Source organism: Erinaceus europaeus, chromosome 18 (genome assembly GCF_950295315.1).
Source record: "Erinaceus europaeus chromosome 18, mEriEur2.1, whole genome shotgun sequence".
NCBI lineage: Eukaryota > Metazoa > Chordata > Mammalia > Eulipotyphla > Erinaceidae > Erinaceus > Erinaceus europaeus.
The window spans coordinates 62,295,022-62,314,004 of record NC_080179.1 but is presented as its reverse complement, the minus strand read 5'-3'; the positions used below and the strand labels follow the sequence as shown (position 1 = coordinate 62,314,004).

Below are 18,983 nucleotides of genomic sequence, written 5' to 3'. Positions count from 1 at the left end.
ACTCTTTTGTCATACATTTTTCAAACATTGATATGGAATACAGTATCGCTCAATATTGCAATGCAATTGAGTGAGAAGTATTGGAACTCTTCAGAGCTGTATAAAGAAGACTTATTCAAAGTATGTGAAATGATGAGATGGCAAGCCTAAAAAATAACGGATCTAATTACCCAAACTAGAATTTGACAGATTACTAGGATGAATCATTCTTTTTTTTTAAAGAATAATTATATGTAAGATTTGGGGTGACTTAAAATAGCCTGAAAATAGCCCTCTGTTTTATATATCCCATAAGAAGGCAGTTAAGCGGATGTCTGCTTAATTATCTGAACACCCTTGCAATGTTCATTACTTACATAAAGTTTCAAATATTTACTTAGGAAAGTGTTGTCACAGGAATAGTCACCTAAAAATTACTAAGGTCATTTCTAACTAGTCCCCCAAACCCAGTAATGTCCTTGACCTCTACCTTTATCCTAATCTAAATTTAAATATTTTGATTATGAATGTATTGTATAATGTCTCAATTTGCTAACATATACAAAGAAAAATGAGTTAGTCCAAACAGAACGTACAATCTAATATATGTCTCTGCTATTATAAATAAACCATTATTAAAATTATAAAAAGAACATTTTCAAAGTCTAAGACCAAACATAATTAGATATACTACTTCTGAAGGTTTATGAGAGAGGCAACACAGTTCAGTTTTCAGTCTAGTAAATTCAAACAGTGATAAAATATAAGTGCTTCAGCAGTACATTTGCATTTTGGTACATGCTAAGCAATGCAAAGGGGATCTTTTACTGCTAATACAACCAAAAGGAAAACAACATTTTGAAAAGTTTCTTTGTCCAAATATATTACTGCCTTAATCAGAGATAATCAGTGATTTATGAATTCATTTTGGGAGCCTGGATCAAAAGAACCTTATAATGCAATTCATTCAAGACATACTATGTAAGAGATACAGTTCACATTCTTTCCTCTGTCTTCCGACTAATCTTTTGAGTTACTAGGCAGTCAGGAGAAGTCTGCTACTGCTCTCTACAGTTTAAATGCATCCACTTCTTAATTACAGCCAGTAATTGACTTTGTTCTACTTCATTCCAGTCACTTATAGAAAAGCAGTATCAAAGTCTTTGACTGGAAAAATCTTTTTAAGTCAAGTTTCACAATCCACTTTTTTCCAACTGAGATCTTTTAAAATTATTTATCTACTTATTTAGGTAGTAACAGAGAAAAGCTGAGATGAAAGGTGGGCTATAGAGACAAGGGAAGAGACAGACGCCTGCAGCACTGCTTCACTGTTATCAAGGCTTTCCCTTGCTGGTGGAGACTAGGGGCTTGAACACAGGTCCTTGCACATTGTAACATGTGTACACCTAGCCCTTCAAAATCTTCTTTTAATATTACCTCTTTAGATTTCATGATAGTTTGCTGAATTCTATTTGCACTTTGAACAACACAATTTCTAGGAAAAAAATATGTTAATAAAGAATGTTATCTTTCTCTAAATCTTTGACTTAAACGAACCATGATGACAATCTAAGTTTGCAGAGCAAATGACAGACACTAAAGACCTAGTATTAAGCCTTGCTAATGTATTATTTCTATATCATGCTACTCTGAGTGACAGATATTTGGGAGAAGAAAAAACATGAAGAAAACACCTTGATTTTAGGCAAGAGTTTCTGATCACAATTTTGCTGAGAAGTGTAGACATATGTCTCTCAATCCTTCCTCTCCACCAGGTTGTATTTGGATGGATATGTTACGGCATCAAATCACATAATAAAATTCATGACTTCTATCAATAATGCATATATTTAATTATATATCTAGGTGAAATTTCCCTTGGTCTTTTTCACACTAAAGATTCCAATTGCCCCCACACCTGTGGACATCTAATCTTTGACAAAGGGGCCCAGACTATTAAATGGGGAAAGCAGAGTCTCTTCAACAAATGGTGTTGGGAAGAATGGGTTGAAACATGCAGAAGAATGAAACTGAACCACTGTATTTCACCAAATACAAAAGTAAATTCCAAGTGGACCAAGGACTTGGAAGTTAGACCCGAAATTATCAGATACTTCGGGGAAAATATTGGCAGAACTCTTTTCTGCATACTTTTATTTTTTTTTTTACCAGGTGGGCTACAACCCATATATATATATTTTTTCTTTTCTTTCAATCTTTTATTTATTATTCACTTTTATTTTTTAAAAAGATTTTATTTATTTTTTAATGAGAAAGATAGGAGAGAGAGAGAAAGAACCAGATATCACTCTGCTACATGGGCTGCCGGGGACTGAACTCAGGACCTCATGCTTGAGAGTCTAGTGCCTTAGCCACTGCACCACCTCCCGGATCACAATTTTATTTATTTATTAATGAGAAAAATAGAAGGAGAGAGAGAGAAAAAACAAACATCACTCTGGTACATGTGCTGTCAGGGATTGAACTCAGGTTCTCATGCTTGAGAGTTTGATGCTTTATCCACTGAGCCACCTCTGGACCACTATTTATTTATTTATTTATTTATTAATTTATTATTTTAATTGATTTTTTAATTTAATTTAATTTTTTTTAAATAATTTATTTCTTTATTGGGGAATTAATGTTTTACATTCAACAGTAAATACAATAGTTTGTACATGCATAACATTCCCCAGATTCCCATTTAACAATACAACCCCCACTATGTCATTCATCATCTGCATACAGTTTAAAGACATCTTCATTGAAATGAATCCAATTACAAAGAAGACTAAGGCAAGTATATACCTATGGGACTACATCACATTAAAAAGTTTCTGCACAGAAAAAAAAACCACTACCCAAACCAAGAGACCCCTCACAGAATGGGAGAACTTCTTTACAAGCCATACATCAGACAAGAGTCTAATAACCAACATATATAAAGAGCTTGCCAAACTCAACAACAAGACAATAAATAACTCCATCCAAAAATGGGGGGAGGACATGGACAGAATATTCACCACAGAAGAGATCCAAAAGGCCGAGAAACACATGAAAAAATGCTGCAAGTCTCTGATTGTCAGAGAAATGAGAAATAAAGACAACAATGAGATACCACTTCACTCCTGTGAGAATGTCATACATCAGAAAAGGTAACAGCAGCAAATGCTGGAGAAGTTGTGGGGTCAAAAGAGCCCTCCTGTACTGCTGGTGGGAATGTCAATTGGTCCAACCTCTGTGGAGAACAATCTGGAGAACTCTCAGAAGGCTAGAAATGGACCTACCCAAGACCCTGCAATTCCTCTCCTGGGGATATATCCTAAGGAACCCAACACAGCCATCCAAAAAGATCTGTGTATACATATGTTCTTGGCAGCACAATTTTTAATAGCCCAAACCTGGAAGCAACGCAGGTGTCCAACAACAGATGAGTGGCTGAGCAAGTTGTGGTATATATACACAATGGAATACTACTCAGCTGTAAAAAATGGCGACTTCACCGTTTTCAGCCGATCTTGGATGGACTTTGAAAAATTCATGTTAAGTGAAATAAGTCAGAAACAGAAGAATAAATATGGGATGATCTCATTCTCAGGCAGAAGTGGAAAAACAAGATCAGAAAAAAAAAAGTAGAACTTGAAATGGAATTGGCGTATCACACCAAAGTAAAAGACTCTGAGTTGGGGGGTGGGTGGATTGGGAGAATACCAGTCAAGAAGGATGACAGAGGACCTAGTGGGGGTTTTATTGTTATATGGGAAACTGGGGAATGTTATGCATGTACAAACTATTGTATTTACTGTTGAATGTAAAACATTAATTCCCCAATAAAGAAATAAACAAGTAAACAAACAAAAAAGATTCCCATTGAATTCTTGCTGGTAACAAATTTATGCCCAGGAAACAATGTAAGCATGTCCAATAAGCAACATGAAGAACAGATATACTCCTTAAAGTGTATATATATATATATATATTTTTCCTTTTATTGCCCTTGTTGTTTTTCATTGTTGTTGTAGTTACTATTATTGTCATTATTGATGTAGTCATTGTTAGACAGGACAGAGAGAAATGGAGAGAGGAGAGGAAGACAGAAGGGGAGAGAAAGACACCTATAGACCTGCTTCACCGCCTGTGAAGTGGCTCCCCTGCAGGTGAGGAGCTGGGGGTTCAAACTTGTATCCTACTCTGGTCCTTGTGCTTCATGCCACTTGCGCTTAACCCGCTGCTCTACTGCCTGACTCCCCTGCTTAAAGTCTTTTAGTATTAATTTAACAGTGATTTCCCATTGGGAGTCATGGTTTGTGTACTTGTGCTCCTTTGAAGATGGAGAAAGGTAAATTCCTACATCAAACTTCACTGCTAGGAAATGAAAACAAAATGATTTGTGTTTTAGTCTTTTGTTAAGAATGGAGTTTTAGGCCACCCCATCAGCTGAGGCCCTGGTCGGGGAGTCCTGAGATTCTCAAACAGACTTGATGCGCCTAGACCTTGAATAAATCCCTCACCCCAATGTTACAGGTCATACCATAGGACCGTGCCCTCAAGTTGGATCAACAGTGGTAGAGAATGTTCCATCCTCCAAAGAGTGGCTGGACAATATACTCTATGCTACACCTAAGGAAGATGTATCCTGAAATTGGGGCAACTTGGAACGTTTCTTCTCATGACTACAGAATGTGAGCTCATATCTACAGGGATGCAGAGGTCACATAGGCTCCTAAGCTGATAGGAGTCCCAGATCGGATCAAATCAATGGGGTTTACAGTCAACAATATTTCTACACCTTTCTCATATTTGGAAGCTACTCTTTTCCCTGATCCAGCTTTCTGGTCGCCTTTCCAGCCATGACACCACCTTCCCAGACAATAATTAGGATCCACCTGCATATCAGATTTCAGGCTCAGAAAAAAAAAAAAACTATTATAGTCAAGGACCCTTTGTAATATAATTAAAATGGACCTACTAGCTATCTACAAAATGGAGACATCCCAACTCTTCATCTGCACTATTCCAGCCTTTAGGTTCATGATTAGTTTGGCTTTATATGTTAACTTTCTTTTCAGCCACCAGGTTCCAGATGCTACTATGATGCCAACCAGAGTTCCCTGGGCCAACAACTCCAACAATGTCTCCTGGAGCCTCAATTCCCCAGAGTCCTGCCCCACAAGGAAAAGAGAGAGACAGACTGAGAATATGGATCAACCTGTCAACATCCATGTTCAGTGGGGAAGCAATTACAGAAGCCAGACATTCCACCTTCTGCACCCCATAGTGACCTTAGGTCCACCTACCTACCCCAGAGTCTTTTACTTTGGTGCAATACACCAAAAGGCGATTTTTATAGTGATGTTTATTTGAGAGCTGTTTTAATATTGCTAATTAACTATCACACTCGTCAATGTGTATGTTTGCAGTGAGACTACACCGGGTAGACTTTTGGACACATCAGTGGTATAGTGATAAGCATAACTACCTTCTTGGTTAGAATTTTTCAACTTAGAAAATAACGTGTAGAATGGTATAGAGGGCTGGGTAGTGGAGCACCTGGTTAAGTACACATATTACAATGTGCAAGGACCTGGGTTCAAGCATCCAGTCTCCATCTGCAGGAAAAAAGCTTCATGAAGGTGAAGCATGTCTGCAAGTGTCTCTGTCTCTCTCCCTCTCTATCACCCCACCCCCTTTCTGGCTGTCCCTATCCAATAAATAAATAAATAAATAAGTAAATACAATAAAAAATTTTAAAAATAGAATGATGTTGAAACTATTAAATATTGAAGCAATCATATTTTTCCAAAATAATCTGCTAGCATCACTCCACACTTGATATAGCTAATAAAATCAAGGTATTTTGGTTCATCAGAACAAAAATTATTAGAAATTCACATTATTTTTTTGACTATAAGATTAATTGTATTAATTGTGGGTGATTTTTTTTAAAAAAATGATAACCATGAAAAATAAATTACAACAATCTCTATCTCTACCAAATAAACTTTAGACTTTTTGATTCAGTTATCACCAGAGTTTTATAAATAATATCCCCAAGTGAATATGAAAACTATCAATGGATTCTTCTATACTATGCATAGCAACTTCATCCATTAAACATAGTGAATGGCTAACTATTGTCAGTTATTCATTACAATAACCTCAAATGTATGCTGGGAGACTAGCGAAGGTACAAGAGATAGTGAGTGACATGTGTTCCCCCCCTTTTTTTTTCATAGCAGCACCCTTCTGACTGCAGTATAAATCTCAAAAAATAATTCTTTGTTCAACAGACTAAGAGGATGTGTTTTTGACAGAGTATTGTCTCTAATCACAATCAAGGACTGATTAAGCATCCATTAAGTGTAAGACACATTGCTAGAAGCTAAAAAAATATACAACCCCCGGCCTCTAGAGCTCACAATCTGTTTGGATAAATAGGACATATGAAGATAAATAACATTAGAAAATGGCTTCTACTAAGTCCCAATGTGAGTGGCACAAACAATGCTCATGTCAAGATTTCAGAAGAGAGAGTAATTACTGTAAGGTACATTTACATCGTGGATTTATGCATAAATACTTGGTTATAATATGTTATTTTTTTAAGGCTGATTGTATTGAACTTTAGTGCATTAAGAACATGAATATTACCATTTGGCATGCAAAGTGATAGCAGCTTTAATGATCTCAAAGCACATAATAAACATTCTTCAAATGAAACTTCCCTTCACTATCATAAAGTAATTTTGCAAATGAAGAAAATGAAGCAAATGAGGAAAATGAGAATGCCATTCTATCAAATTGGCATCATTTAAAATGACAGAATTAAGAGATTGCAAAGATCTTGATGTCTAGTTCACTAGTCCTCAGCAAATATCCTATATTTCTAGGAACTCGGTGCATGTGCTGGTGGAGATGGGGGAGGATTAGAATCATGCAGTTTTAGTTTTGAAATTGGGACTGTAGACCCTGGATAAAAGTCACACTTTCAAATACTTTCCTCAAGATAGAACATCTTATTTACTTTTAACTTGTTGTTGAGACAATATTAGCTTATAACAATATCATGGTATGTGGTTTTGTTCTTCCATTTTATTGAAAGTTTAATTTTAAGGGCATTGTTTCACACATCTTCAGATATATATGTTACTATCCTATACCACCAAAACACAGCTATGCCTCCACCACACTTCACACAACTCCCTTCCCCCTTTGGTTCCCGTTTTTCATTGTTCTGGCAATGTCATACCTATAGTAAGAATTTAAAGTTTTATTTGAGTTTCAATTAATCTCCTCACTTTACTTTTCTATACCCTAGATATGTGGAAAATCATTCAGTTTTCTGTGAAAACAGAATGATTTTAAAATATCATTCTATATTCTTACTGAGATGTTTTCTTGGCATTTTTCCTTAAAAAAAAAACATGTACTTTCCTATCATGAAAAGTTATATCTAGGGTAGGATGATAGCATAGTGGCTATGCAAAAGGACCTTTGTGCCTGATGCTTTCATATCCCAGGTTAAATCCCTGGCACTACTAGAAGCCAGAGATGAGCATTATTCTGTTAAAAAATAAAACAGAAGAAGGAGGAGGGGAAGAAGGTGGGGGGAAGAGGAGAAGTTGGAGGAGGAGGAGGCAAAGGAGGAGGAAGAGGAGGAGAAGTAGAAGGAGGAGGAGAAGAGGAAGAAGAAGAAGGAGGAGGAGGAAACAACAACAACAACAAGAACGAGGAGGAGGAGGAGGAGAAGGAGGAGGAAACAAGAAGAAGGAGGAGGAGGAGAAGAAGAAGAGGAAGAAGAAGAAGAAGAAGAAGAAGAAGAAGAAGAAGAAGAAGAAGAAGAAGAAGAAGAAGAAGAAGAAGAAAGGAGAAAGGAGAAAGAAGAAGAAGAAGAAGAAGAAGAAGAAGAAGAAGAAGAAGAAGAAGAAGAAGAAGAAGAAGAAGAAGAAGGAGAAGAAGAAGAAAGGAGAAAGAAGAAGGAGAAGGAGAAGGAGAAGGAGGAGAAGGAGGAGAAGGAGGAGAAGGAGAAGAAATAATAATAATGAAAGGAAGGAAACTAAAACAGAATTGGGATGTTGAAACAATTTCTCCAGAGCCCAAAAAAGACAAGATATTTCAACTAAATAGCTTCACAGTTTGCTTAGGAATAGTCTTTAAATAAGAGCATAGAGGGGTTTATTCTAGCTTAATGAAAATGGAACTGTGGGAGTTGGGCAGTAGCGCAGTGGGTTAAGTGCACGTGGCGAAAATGAAACTGTATGTAGTAAGTGCACAGTAAAATATGCCAAATATTCATAAAGTCCCCTCAAATCTTTAATGATACAGTCATGGATTCTACAAATGAAGACTACCCATTTAAGAGAAATATAATCTAATTACTATTATATTAGGGGGCACTTCGAAACTCATGATGAAGTCATTATATATGAATTAAATTAAGTAGGTATAAAATGTTATGTCTAAATACACTAAATCTATTTGAAGTGAATGTGAACTGGTTTTTGGTAAGAATTGTGGCCATGTATTTATTGAATTCTAAGGGCATGAGATACAGATATATATTTTGGTATAATCATGCTGAGATATCAAATTTAAAACAGTTATTTTTTAATTGATTTAATAATGATCACCAAGACCATAGGGTAAGAGGGGTACAATTCCACACGATTCTCACCACCAGAGTTCCATATCCCAACCCTTCCATTGGAAGCTTTGGAAGATTTTCTGTTTTTTATCCCTCTGGGAGAATGGACCCAGGGTCATTATGGGGTGCAGAAAGTGGAAGGTCTGGCATTTGTAATTGCTTCTCCACTGGACATGAGTGTTGGCAGGTCGATCCATGTTCCTAGTTTGTTTCAGTCTTTCCCTAGACATTTTTTTTAACTTGGAGTTACATAATTTTCAGTGTGCATCATACTCCATAATTAATATATCTGATCAAATGAAGGTTGTCATGGTTATACTAATAGATTGCTTGGTTTCAAAGGTGTTTATGACTAACCCCAAAATTACATTATCAAACTGTATGTCTACCTCAAATTATAGTTTGGTTGGAGTAACTCATTTATTTTTTTTCAGAACTTGTAGAGCAGAGTTAGCATGAAACTAAGGATAAAAAAATATCAGTTAAGAGCAAAAGGTCTTCAATTTGTCTTTCCAAAAATGTTACTCATTAAAACATTTTGTGAGAAAGTATCTGTTTTGCGTTCCCAACTTTGCGAGATGTTAAGTAAATATATGCTGATTATTAAAAAAAAAAAGTTGCTTTGGCAATTCTCTTATTAAAATGCATTTGTAACCCCCATCTGTCATGAAAGTTTTGAAAAGTTTGTTTACTTTGGCTGGCTGCCTTATCCAGGGTTACCCTAGCAAACAATGATAGCAGTCTTCAGAAGTTGTGTGAGGAACAAGCCACTAGGGATCCATTTTTGTTTTAATTGGCACACACAAACACTTTTCTGGTCTGTCAAGAAGATCAAGCTAATATGCATGGAGGGTGTTATATTCTCAGCTTTGGGGAGCAGTAAAGCTCCCTTTATTTAAGTAATTTGAATGATAGACTGCAAAACTTTGTGAGTCAGAAAAATGTTTTATACTTTCTCAGGGAATATTTGTTTTGAGCAACGGAAAATGTTCTACATATCTAAAGATGGTGAACCTTATGTTATAATTACCCTGTTTCTTTTAACTCTGGGAATGTTCTTAAATCCACATGCTACTAAATAAGCCTGGCTACCAAAGGATCCTGCATTTCTACAACTCCCCCCTGTGTGAACAAATGTGCGTTCATTAGTTTCCAGATGTTTATTGGATATGTTTTCAATGTGTTTGAGGTTGATTGATTTGCATGTATATTTATTGGAACCCTCAGTGGTGTCATCATATCAGAATAACCTGCCCTTGTAAGCAATTTATTATTTAATGGAAAGTAAGCAAATGTTGAGCAATGTGCATGACAGATCTCAGGCGCATTCCAAAATCTGAGGTTTAAGGCCAACCTTTCACGAAACAGTATTTTTTAATTGAAATTGAGCTGTACTTTTGACACCCAAATAATTTGGTTCTGGAAATCCCTATAACACATATTTGTGCTGTCTATCCTCATTTCTATTGTCCATTTTACTTTTTGTTTATCAACAAAATACTCAAACACCAAATTCATTTCAAACAAACACCAACTCATGCTTATTCCATTCGTAATAAAATTTTGTTAAGTAGTCAGTCTCCTCAGTATTCCTGAAAGAATGATACCTAAGTAATTAGGATAGTTTAGCAATTTGTCCACTTCTGTATTTACAGTAAAACTTTGGCCTGTTCTGGGAGTATGGATGGTCCTGTCAACACCCATGTTCAGCAGGGAAGCAATTATAGAAGCCAAACCTTCTACCTTCTGCACCCCCTAATTACCCTGGGTCCATACTCCCAGAGGGATAAAGAATGGGAAAGCTTTCAAGGGAGAGGATGGGATATGGAGTTCTGGTGGTGGGAATTGTATGGAGTTGTACCCCTCTTATCCCATGATCTTGTCAGTATTTTCATTTTATAAATAAAAAGAAAAGAAAAAAAAAAGAAAACTTCTGCCTGTGGTGCTCATCTGACTAAAGAAAATGACTAAATGAAACAGTGGATAAAGGTACAAAGAAAGAGTTGCATTGCTGGTAATACTAATTTTTAAATTCAGGGATAATACTCAGCTCTTGAAACATGAGTTTGACACAATTTAAGTAGTCTTGAAAATAGTTCCTATCACTCAGTCACTGTCAATTATAGATCAGCAGCTGACGTTCCCAATCACATGGCACCGGGGAATCTGGTGCCATCCGTACTTGAAGTTTTATAATTATTATTGTAATTTTTTTACATAGATGCAATTAAGAATTTTACCAACTAAAGCGTAAATAGAATTATACTGAATTGTTTTTAACTCTTTCAATACTTTTCCAATCCATGAATAAGCATTATGTATACATGCATGTCTTTATGAGAATATAAGGTATACTGTTATGAGTATCTGCTACGCACTAACTGTACCATCATCAATTCCCAAATGGCTTTTTGTAACAATATATTTTGATCTCTTCAAATCTCATCTTTGTTTTTTTACTTCTCTTCCATACTTTATCAATACTCAGCCAATGTAATTGCCCTGAAATTTGGTTCTGATCATTCCATTATATTATTGAAGAGTATTCTGAGATTCCCTGTAGCTACTATACAGTAGTGCAAATTCCTTAACTTGGCACACCAGACTCTATCTGCTCTAACACCTACCAGCTCTGCAGCTCCCCTGCTCTACATTTTCCTATAAAGATCTATGCCATCCAGGCATTTTCCCAAAGCTGACACTAGTCTTTAATTGTTCCTACTGGCAAATCAGGCCTTTCTAGTTACACCTATTGAATTGTTCATCATATCGTTCTAATCAACTTAGACTTTTTAAAAAAAAATTAGATTTCTATGGAGAAGACATTCCGTGGTCTGGGAGGTGATGCAGTGGTAAAGCACTGGATTCTCAAGCATGAGGTCCCGAGTTCAATCCCCGGCAGCACATGCACCAGAGTAATGTCTGGTTCTTTCTCTGTCCTCCTATCTTTCTCATTAGTAAATAAATAAATTCTAAAAAAAAAAAAGACATTCCTTTTTTTAAAACGATTTTAAAAATGTTTATTTATTTATTCCTTTGTGTTGCCCTTGTTGTTTTATTGTGATTGATGTTGTTGTTGGATAGGACAGAAATGGCAAGAGGAGGGGAAGACAAAGAAAGATACCTGCAGACCTGCTTCACTGCTTATGAAGCGACTCCCCTGCAGGTGGGGAGCCAGGGACTGAACTGGGATCCTTACACAGGTCCCTGAGCTTTGTGCCACATGCACTTAATCGCTGCACTACCGCTCAACTCCTGAAGACATTCCTTCTAAATGTCCCCATGATATCCTACTGGTGTACATTTCAATGTACTACAGACCTATTTAATCCTGTTTCTAGTCTATCCCTGAAGGCCAAGGGTTATTGTCTATCTAGCGTGTAACTGTACACCTCCCCCCACCTAAAGGGGATGAAATAATATAAAATCCTTATCTAGCGCACATACTTCAATTAATATAGTACATCCACTTGCTTGATATACTATAGTATACTGAAGTCATCTTACATTGCAATAACATTTTGAAGGTTGTAACATGACGATATTCTTTTAATCAATACAATTTGTTTTGATATCTATTGGTAACACTGTTATGAGAATAGATGATGCAGTTTTTCCAGAGTTCTGACAATAGGATTAAATTTGGAGGGAACAGGAAGTACTTTCATTTCAATACATGGTGCCAAATAAAATGTTCTTAATTATATCCTAAAACAACCATATGTTTTTCAGTTATAATCTATACTAGACCACACCAAAATCATATTTTATGTAGGGATCATTCTAGTTAAGACTTGTTAAGTAGGGAAATTGGACATAAATTTACCATTTTCAGGAGATGATTATTAGGATGAATTAGTGGAGGGACTTCAGTAACGCAAAGATGGCCCTAATGTTTTTTGGGAGGTGATTCTGGTACTGTTAATGCATAGCTTTTAATTTATTGCTTCTCGACCTTTTGACTAAGATCAAGTGTAGTATCTGTTCTTATCAGTTTAATTTCACTAAAATACTATCAATGGAAATAAACCAGCAAAAGGTGGGAGGACAGTAAGCAGCAATTCTAGTACTGATTATTTTACTTAGAGGTAGTGACTGAAATAAGAGGTGATGATTGAGTAAATCACACATTGTAGCCACTGGTTTATCACTCACTACTGAGACTGCACAACACAAATAAAAGATGTTGCAGTGTGTAGCTCTGTGCTATTGTTAACACATTTTGGCCATGATTATGAGTGTTTATAAAACATTCAATAATTGTTCTATGTATACTTACATTAATGAGAACACCTGTTAACTTTAGTGCTACACAGACTTATTTGCATTATATTCAGTCTTTTGCATACTGTACATCACTTTTGAAATGATTAGATGCTTAGAGAGAAACATAGCTGGGTGAAAAACAGCAGGTTGAATGCCTTCCGGCTCAAGACAATTTAACTCCAGGTTACAGTGAAAAACAGAAATCTGCTGAATTACACTACTGCTGGTTAGAAGTGAATGTAGATGTATTTTATATTTTTCATATTCAGAGAATAGAAGATATATATATATATATATATATATATATATATATATATACATACATACATATATATGATCTGTGCTGTCATCTTCAAGAAAAATTGTAGCCAGCTGAAATAGTTTTCAGATTAGGATAACCACCAGTAAGAGATGACAATGTTAATCCAACACAGATTCTCCATAATGTTGGGAACCTCTTATTCAAAGATTTTCTTTTTGATAGTCTCAGAAAGCTGAATGAGTCCACAGGTCTTATGATGAATGAGAAATGTTTCATCGGGCATTGTTTACTGGTTTTTTTTTTTATGCTATTGAGTTATTTCCATATAATAACAGTACTGAAAAGAGTAAAGTGGCTGGGAATTAACTCCCTCTGAATCAGTCACCTCTGGATTCATCACTGCATAACCCAGATCTACGAAAATTTAGAATCATATCACCATTCCCCTGAAGAACCAGTGACTCTTCCATATTTATTACTCAGTGAAAATAGTCACAACTCTACTGAGATGTCTGTCTGCCACTTTTCATAGGATGTTACATTTCCTAGAGTTAAATATTTTCAGCTATTAAAAAGGGAGCACTTGTGCAAGTCTACGGATTCACAGACTCTATTATTATCATTATACATAAGAGGTGTAATATTTACATCGAAATGACTCAGTTGGTGATACATTCTAAAGATAAATGTGTATTTATGATCTAAAGATGTGTGATTTGTAGCTACTTTGTCAGACATAAACAAAGTACCTCTGTGATGTTCTAGTAAACATAGATCAGGATCATTCTCACAGGACTGATGCCACTGTGACCTGGGCCACGAGAGAACTGAAAATTGCCTTTGTAAGATGTGTGGATCACAGGTGGTATCTGTTTCTTCCTCTGATGCTTCATTATAAGGTCTGCACAAGCTAGAAAGTCTTAGAGAAGGAGTAGATCAACTAGAACAACACACTCAATCCACAGATTCCAGCCCCCATAGACTGGGGAAAGCTTTGGTGGTAGTGTAATATCTTTCCCTACATTTCTATGCCTCTCTTTCCATTAGAAAAAGTTGACATGGAGCTGTGAACCCCCTGTGGCAATCACAAAAAGAAAATGGATGAAAAAGAAAAGTAAAAGGAGATATCAACTAATAAATTTTTACTGCCTGGAATGTTAACTTCATAATTTAAGGATAAAGTCAATGCTATCATCAAATCTTTAGGTACGTTTGAAATTATAATTAAGAGCTTGACAATATAGATTTTATAAGAGAGCATTATCATTAATTAGGGGTAGTAGACTAAGTATGTGTGATTAGAAAGTTCACACATTAGGAGAAATTCCTCCTTCATCAAGTATAGACAAAATATTTTCTGGTAAACTCAATAATTTTGTACATTGGGAAAAATTCTTCATTGTTTGCTCAAAAGAATCATTGTTTTTTCACTTTATTGGGTAATGATTTACAAGACCGCTTGTCACAGGTGGACAATCTCATAAAAGGATTACCTTTAAGCAAACATGAAAAAGCATCCAGTATTCCTAGAATTATAATTTAGTGTCACAGAATTAATTGAATATATATATATCTATGTAATTTTATTGTTATTTAAGAAAACAAGTAACTTGTGATTAATGCTTTTATAATACATGACATCTGCCAATTAAACTATAAACCAGTTATCTAGTCAAGTCATAGAGAAATATGATATGCTGAACGTGTGCAAAAAATATAAATACACCTTAGTTTTCTAAAGTGGTTTTTGTGTTACAGTGATACAATTTAAAAACAATAGCTTTGAACATACATATATGTGTGTGTGTGTGTGTGTAGCTTTATTACTTACATTACATTACATTACATTACATTACATTACATTACATTACATTACCAGTAGGGTGACTACCTGATTTACAACTCAAACTATGGCAGCTATGAAGGTGAAAGAAAAATGAGTACTAATTACAACAGCACAGCAGATCAGCTGAGTGTATAGTAGGATAGACAGATCACAATCCATTACATACAGGTGGGGGAGGGGGTTGCTAGCATGTCTTGATTTTTAGGTGACTAGGGAACAGATATTTGAGTTCAATTCTAGGAACTCTAAGGCTTAGCAGTGATCCTTGCCCTTAAGAATTTTACAATAGGATCAGGAGTGTATCTCACCTGGTGGCACACAATGCAGTATGCGGACCAGGTTGGAGACTGGCCCCTTCTGCACTGGAGACAGTTTAGGCACGACAGTTTCTTTCACTCTTCCTCTGTCTCAATAAATAAATGAATGAATAAGCAGATAAATAAATAATTCTAATTTAGTGTGACAGAAATGATTTATGTGGGAATATAATTAGAAAGACAACTAATTGTGACTAAAGGTGGAACATATGTACTAAGTTTTTTGTTTTGTTTTGTTTTGTTTTTCCAGGTAAAAAGATAGAGAAAGTGCAAGAGAACACATCCAGTGGAGTGGGGGTCAGGCTTGAACCTGGATCCAGCCTCTGGCAAAGAACATACTATCCAAGTGAGGTATTTCATTAGTTCCAGATGTGCTAAGTTTATGAACAAAAAAAACATTTTTTTTTCTGAGGGTAGAATCTTCAATAATCTTAGAAGGACAAATAAAACTTTGTAGAAAAATGGAGGGGAGAATGAATAACACAGGTAATTGAAATGCCTTGTGTGGTAACCAAGGGGCAGGAAAGAATGTGGACATACTTTTTCTTTCATTAAGACATTGTTCCTAAGTCCTCTTTTTGGACTCAACTCTCTTCATTCATCATTTAATTAGAGGTGATCATCAGCATTCTCTTATAATTCACAATTCTTCTCATTTGGCAACATATTCTTGAATGACATTAATCATTAAAATGCTCTACAGAATCTTAGTTGTAAACTTATAAATCTTTGGTTCACATCTCTAGTTCTGACATCTCATTTTGTGTCTATTCCAATATAAGCCATCCTTATTCCTGGTCTGATCCTCTACTGCTAGTTTGTGTCATAACTCAGTATACTTTTCACTCATTAGTTCCCAATTTGATATCAGAATGATTACTGGAGATCTTTATAATTATGGCTCCCCATGCTAATTGGGACCATAAGAATAGATCCTTAGAGGGAGTCGGGCGGTGGCGCAGTGGGTTAAGCGCACGTGGCGCAAAGCGCAGGGACCGGCGTAAGGATCCCGGTTCGAGCCCCCGGCTCCCCACCTGCAGGGGAGTCGCTTCACGGGCGGTGAAGCAGGTCTGCAGGTGTCTGTCTTTCTCTCCCCTCTCTCTCTGTCTTCCCCTCCTCTCTCCATTTTCCCTCTGTCCTATCCAACAACAAAGCAACGTCAACAATGGCAATAACAACCGCAACGAGGCTGCAACAACTAGGGCAACAAAAGGGGGGGAGGAATGGCCTCCAGGAGTGGTGGATTCATGGTGCAGGCACCGAGCCCAGCAATAACCCTGGAGGAAAAAAAAAAAAAAAAAAAAAAAAAAAAGAATAGATCCTTAGAATGAAACCAAGAGGGGCAGGGATAGATAACATAATGGTTATGCAAGGAGACTCTCATGCCTGAGACTCCAAAGTCCCAGGTTCAGTCTCTCACACCACTGTGAATGAGAGCTGATAAATGCTCTGAAAAGAAGGTTGAGGATGAAGATGAGGTGGAGGAGGAGGTAGAGGAAAAGGAGGAGGAGGCATAGGAGAAGAAGGAGAAGGAGGAAGAGGAGGAGGAGGAAGAGGAGGAGGAGAAGGAGGAGGAGAAGGAGGAAGAGGAGGAGGAGGAGGAGGAGGAGGAGGAGGAGGAGGAGGAGGAGGAGGAGGAGGAGGAGGAAACCATGAATCTATTTCTAGACTTATGTGACTTTAAAGGTTACTCTGTTGGGGGTATGCTGCTATAGACTATAGAGAGATGCTCAATCCAAATTCACAACTATCACATGCTTGCTAAATGACTAGATCTCCCCTGGACTATTGATAAAAATTAAATTATTTAATCTAGATGAATAGTATTATCACGATCGCTATGTCTCTGAGAGGCTATTCAAATTTTCTACTAACTATATAATCTTGAGTCGAAGTATTTAGAATCTTTGTGATTCAGCATTTTCACCTGTGGTCCAAAGAACATCATAATTTTTATATTATATGAACATTGTGCAGATCATATCAAATATATTTTTGGAAAAGAAAGTATCATAGAGTCTGGCAGAGAGCTAACACTTAATAATACTGCTATTATCACTTGACTGCTCTCTTGATTCCTGGAATTTTTTTGTTAACTCTGTCTATTCATTCAAGAACCACTCAGGCACTGTTTATATTATTTATTCAGAAAAGACATTTCTAAACTCTACAGAAAAAGAAAGGAAGGAAGAAAGAAAGAAAGGAAGGAAGGAAGAAAGAAAAGTGCCCCCTCTAGAGTCAGTGCTTTCTCTCACATTCTGTTATATTTACTGTTTTCTTATATAATGTATTGCCTGACTCTTACCACTTCTTACGTTTTTTGATGACAAAAACCAGATATGTTCAGCCAAAAAGTAAAAAAAAAAACCTCAATAAATGATAATAAAATGAGTGACAACTCAGTTGATGTAGTTTGAGTTGTGGAACTCAGATAATAAAAGACATGGAAATTTATAAATGTAAGTTTGATTTTTTTTTATATTTGTGAGAGGAAAACAGTCTAAGATCATGAAACAGATATGCCAGTAAGTTTATACAAGAATGTCAGAGGAACAGGGACATCCTTTAAAGGTGGATAGGCACTGCAAGTTTCCTAAATGTCAACAAAGTGTTCTCTGCTAAGCCCTGTACTGCAGCTTTCTGAAAAGACATATCATGGAGATTACCTCTTCTATGATGTTTAGGACTTTCTAAGTCTATTTATTGTTCTTTTCTTTTTACCTTCTTTTCCACAAAGATCAAATATCTTCTCTGTTTTGATTTTCAGTGCTAAAATTTTGACATACTTAGTATTTGAATTCATAATCCTAACTCCAAGTTGATTTCATGTGATCTGGAGAGGACATCTGAGGATATTCTCAGAACGCAATACCCTGTTTTTGATAAAGGACTTTCTTTGAATTGTACTTTATTTTGCTTCTTGGCTTCTGATAACCAAATCCAGTGGCTTACACAGTATTCTAGCTCCTCTTAGCTGGCAGGGATCCTTTTACCAGTATCTCTTCTTCAAGTTAGGACTATGTTGAACATTTTCCTAATTATTAATGTCTTCTTTTTCTTTTACCTTTACTTCCCATGTTGCTTAGCTACTTAAATTACTAGATATTTAATGAGACAGAAATCCACACTTACATTCAAGGTAGATAGTCATGTTAGTATTCAAAAATGTGACATTTCTGTGTATTCGTTGATTATCCAATCCATCTGTTAAATATTCTCATTATTTCATGTTGGAATCATACTCTCGTTTTAACAGTCTGGATTGTCTTCTGTCATCTAAGTTTTCAGAGCTTATAATGTTCAGCAGAAATAGTTTTCATTATTTTTAGCTCTAAAATTCCCCTAGAACTTGTCATTCACACACACACACACACACACACACACACACACACACACACACACACACACTAAAGATGGCTTACTGTCACTAACTAAATCATTATTAATCAGAAGAAATGAGTCAACATCTGAATAAATAAGACATAAAAATCATCAGCACAGTCAGTTGTTTCCCCAGATTTTAGGGCTCACTATGAATTGTGATTAAATATTGTCTAAAATTCTGAGGAGAATATAAAGAACATTTTCTAAATATCTCACATCTCATGTGTAACTTGCTACTTGTGGTGTATAGCTCATGACATCAAATCCACATTTTACTAAGTTTTA

The 18,983-nt window shown here is 36.1% G+C and overlaps 1 protein-coding gene and 1 pseudogene across 2 annotated transcripts in view; one reads left to right on the top strand and one right to left on the bottom strand.

Moving 5' to 3' along the window:
- Positions 1 to 18,983, bottom strand: part of ARHGAP15 (Rho GTPase activating protein 15) — a 785,763-nt gene that overhangs the window by 385,460 nt on the left and 381,320 nt on the right. The gene's annotated exons all lie outside the window — the stretch shown is intronic.
- LOC132534468 (U2 spliceosomal RNA) lies at positions 12,566 to 12,799 on the top strand (annotated as a pseudogene).